Below are 4646 nucleotides of genomic sequence, written 5' to 3' on the forward strand. Positions count from 1 at the left end.
TAAGGCGTTTAGTAAATCGACAAAAGATTCTCTTTTCTATGAAGTCACCTATTTGTTTTTTAAAATTCAACTCTTGCTGTATATTATGAAGTTATGGAGGATTTATGAGTGAGAGTCCTCTTATTCTGTCAAGCCAAATGGCATGGATTGGGTTGGCATCTGAGTATATAAGAGTGGGACGAACAAAACTTTTTTCTTGGAATAGCCATGCTAGATTAAATATTATTAGATACAAATAATTTGGAACCTTCATTTTGGATTGTGGGCTGTTTTCAAAATCTATCCAGAAGAATGAGGTCCATAGTTTCCAGAGCAAAGAAAATTCAATTTTCCACCTTTTCCACCTGAAATCATAAAAACGGCCTCCCCAACTGCCACTTGAATTCTCTCTTTATGTGTCCCTACAGAACTAGATGCTCCCCTCATTCCTGGTATTAGGTGTGATTGAGAGATAACTCAGCAGCAGCCGCTTCTATGCATGCTTGGAGCCCATGCTCTTGTGAGCATCAAAAGGAGATGAAGCCTGATTAACCATTTTGAAATCTATCGGATGAGGAGAAGTCCTTACAAAACAACTTTTATACGCTTTAATTAAAAACGTGTTCCGGCAGCTCAGATCTGAATGGGCTTCAGGGGGAGCAGGGCTGAGTCCGTTGCTATGACAACACCAAATCTTTTCAGGCCTGGCCCTTCCTCAGCACACAGTCTAGCTCGCTCTCTCTCTCCAGCCATTAATTTTCCTCTGTCCCATCGCTCACTACCTCAGCCCTCTGGTCTGTGAGTCTATGCATGACCCAACATCTTCTGCTGCCGCTGCTGTGGTACTTCTCCCTCCATTTCCCACATCCTTTCTAGTCCTTGCATTTCCCTGGAAATCTTTACTTCTTTGTTCTTCTTGAAAACAAGTTTACCTTTCTCAGTTAAAAAGAAAAAAAGTTAAAAAAATAAAAAATGTTATTGTTGGTGTTGGTTTGTCACAGTATGATGATCACTGTTTCTTGCTCCTCATGGTAAGTCCATTTCTTAGCAGTCTTGGCTGTAGTCTAGAAGCATCTCGCTATCTTATGTATCTTTTCTTTTTCAGATTGAACACTGCCAACTGTACCACTGTTTCTGTTATTGAGGCCAAAATTAGAAAGGACTATGTTTTATTCTGTAAAGTTAAGTTTTACTTATTATTAAAATCTCAGATTATCAAAAAATAGTATCGTCTGGTAACAAAACACTTTAAGATGTATATTTAATACAAATCAAAATAAAACAGTCCTTATTTTATTTAAGATGGCTCTTCAAATATTTTTAAAGTTGTACTCATTATACAAGGACTTAAATAAAACCCAACACTGTCACATTAAATAGATTATAATATTATTGAACATTAATATTGTTAGCATTAAAGTTTTACTTTTACTATTTTTAAGGAGTAATAGTACTCTTACAAACTTTCATTTACAATTCCAATTTTCCCTTTCACTTTTTCTACTTTATAAGATGAGCTAGATGAGTGGGATACAGGGGAGATCATTTTTCAATATTTCACATTTGCTCTCACTGCTTAACTCACAATCTGCTCTATGATTATACTTCCAAAGTGTGAATTATGTACCAGATTAAATAAGCATGTCCTTTCTAATTGCCTGACTCATAGAGAAATTATAATTTAAGAGGCAGGTGTAGTCTGGAGGGTCAGTCCATGGCATGGAATGGCCCCGTGGCCACTTTATGGAGAATGGGTGAATCCTGCTTAGCCTTGAAAGCCCAGGGTGGAGTTTTGAGTCTGAAACTAATTCCAAATCAGCAGCTGTCCACCTCCAGCTTCTGCATGTCTGGAATTGAGATAGTAAATAGTTTTGTTTCTTTTCAAAAGCATTTATAATGAACTGTCTCCATCTTGGTTATATTTCCCTAATGTTGTTATGTGCCATCGAGTCGGACCCGACTCATAGTGACCCCTCCTTGGGTTTCCGAGGCAGTATCACTACGGAAGTAGATTGCCTCATAAATGGGGGCCATTCCTAACACATACTCTGAAATCTCTCCAGTCTGAGGAACATTTAAATTAACCAATCCTCAGCTATCTCTTCTCCCTCCCCACTTTCTATGTTCTGTTTTTAAAATTTCAGAGTTTACCCCATTTTAAGAAGCTGAAATCTTCTGACTTCTTATCATAAGTCATACCCAAAACACCTTTAACATTTATAACATGATTTTCTACAAAGGTAAATAGACTGCATGACCCAGCATTTAGGTCACTTCCCACAAATGGCCCAAGTCTCCCGTTAATAATGTTGGCCTCATTCAACGGAATTACTGAGGTTTAACTTTATTTTTTCATGCCAGTGTTTTCATGTCAGTGTTAAGAATGGAAAACCATGTTATACTTGTTAAAGGTGTTTTCTCACATGGGGCACTTTATTTGGATCAATCTTCAGTGGGAACTAAAGAAAGTAAATGTGTATAGATTAGCTAAATGAACAGTTAAAGAGACAGGCTTTTGGGTACCTGAAACAGGTCAACACCTAACAAAAATGGATCCTCAAAGACACATACTTAAAATGCAAGCCAGTTTTACCCTAACATGAGATAAAACATTCAGTTGGTATAACATCTTGCACTGTGAGGTGGGAGCATTTCAATCCTTGACATTTGAGTCTATTCTGGAACTAGTTTGGAAATGTTCTGACAGGACTAATCCAGCACTCCTCTTTCAGGGAAGCCCCGAGGCCATTAATACACTCAGTTCAGTGGGGGCTTCGAGTCCACCCAGAGGTTCCGCAGAAGAAAGGCCAAGTGACCTATTTCCAAAAAGTTAAAAAAAAAAAAAACACTCACTGCTGTCAAGTCGGATCCAACTCATAGCCACCCTTCCTTGGGTTTCCAAAGCAGGAACACTACGGAAGTAGATTGCCCAACCTTCCTTCCGAACTCTGAGATGGAGTCAACAAAAGTCAGAGTTGACTCAATGGCAACTGGTTAATATTATAGGTGAGTGAACTAGAAACCATAATAGGTCTTTTCCATCACCATTTGCTATGGTCCCATTATTCAATGAAACTCAGGGCTAAAGTGTGCTTTAGAGTTGCATTTTAGATAATGTTGAATTATCTTTCTACTGAAATGCTTTACATTCCCCACTCCCATCCCCACACCCAGTTATCTTTTGTGGCCAGACATCTGAATGAAGATCATGGTATCTGGTGTTTAGTAATTCATCCATCCCTGTTCACTTGAAATCACATCATCCTTTGTGTGTGCTCTGGCACTAGACAAATTACTTATGTGATAAACAGAAGACAGTCCTGTAGTTTCTGTGGTTTGGTCACATTTAAAGATTTTTTGGTTGTTATTTAGCATATTATTATTCAGGAAACAGTTCTTCTACTCAGTCCAGAGTGTAGGTACTCTGAAGTCCTCAAAATACTATGAAAATTATTTTCCAAATAGGTATACTTGCAATATCAGTTATTCTGACTATATATATTACGTTAAACTCTAAATTATGAAATATATTTCAAATCTGAATCTCTGCTATTGTTACCCTGTATGCACACCTTTCTCCCCCATCTGTAAGCATATAGTAATAATATCTGAGGGAAGCACAACAATCCATCAGGTGTGGGCTATGTGTGCCACAAGTTAGGACAAAGATTGAACCTTCACTTCATATTGTAAAAGGGATGTTATAAAAGATGACTGAGGTAAGTCACCACACTAAAATGAACTGGTCACCAACATTCAACCCTGTTTTTTAATATGTTAATAAAAAGTGGAGTAAGGGTCCAAAAAGAAGTCATCTATTCTTTGACAATTTGTTATGAAGTTAACAACTCATCTAAAGAATGGAACTACCCATAGACTTCTTTATTAATGACTCAGATAACCTGCAAGGTAAATGTTTTACATTACATTTTTTGAGGCAAATTAAAACCGTAAGGACCTTATAAAAGTAAGTACATATTTTCATGTAAATTATATTTAGGATACTGCTCTACAAGACAGAAAAAGAGAAAACAGAGGTCTTTCTCTTTGATCTTACCTACTACAGTGGAATATTTTTCTTTATCCCTCCATAAGTGCCTAGGCCTAAAAATTAAAGACTGTGGTCAGAATTCCATGAGCTGAATTTAAAAAGATTATTCCAGGAATGCTGAAAGAAATTAAATAAGTAAACCCTTGTATCTCCTGCTGAGAATAATCACTAGCTGAAATGTCTTAAATTTGAAAGGCTTTTTGTTACTGTTGTTTACCCAAAACCAGATCGGTTAATTGCTTTCTTCTTGCTTGTGGATGTTCCTCTAAGTCAATATATCTATTTGTGTATTTGTAAGATTATACACACGTGTGCACACACACACACACACACCTGCATTTTATTAACTATGCAAAGGCATTCGACTGTGGGGATCATAACAAATTATGAATAACATTGAAAAGAATGGGAATTCCAGAACACTTAATTGTGCTCAGGAGGAACCTGTACATAGACCAAGAGGCAGTCATTCAAACAGAACAGGGAGATACAGCATGCTTTAAAATCAGGAAAAGTGTGCTTCAGGGTAGTATCCTTTCACCATATTTATTCAATCTGTGTGCTGAGCAAATAACCCAAGAAGCCAGACGAAGTGAAGAAGCACATGGCATGAGGA

The sequence above is a fragment of the Orycteropus afer genome, unplaced genomic scaffold, assembly GCF_000298275.1.
Source record: "Orycteropus afer afer isolate SDZICR_OR568_19922 unplaced genomic scaffold, OryAfe1.0 scaffold00051, whole genome shotgun sequence".
NCBI lineage: Eukaryota > Metazoa > Chordata > Mammalia > Tubulidentata > Orycteropodidae > Orycteropus > Orycteropus afer.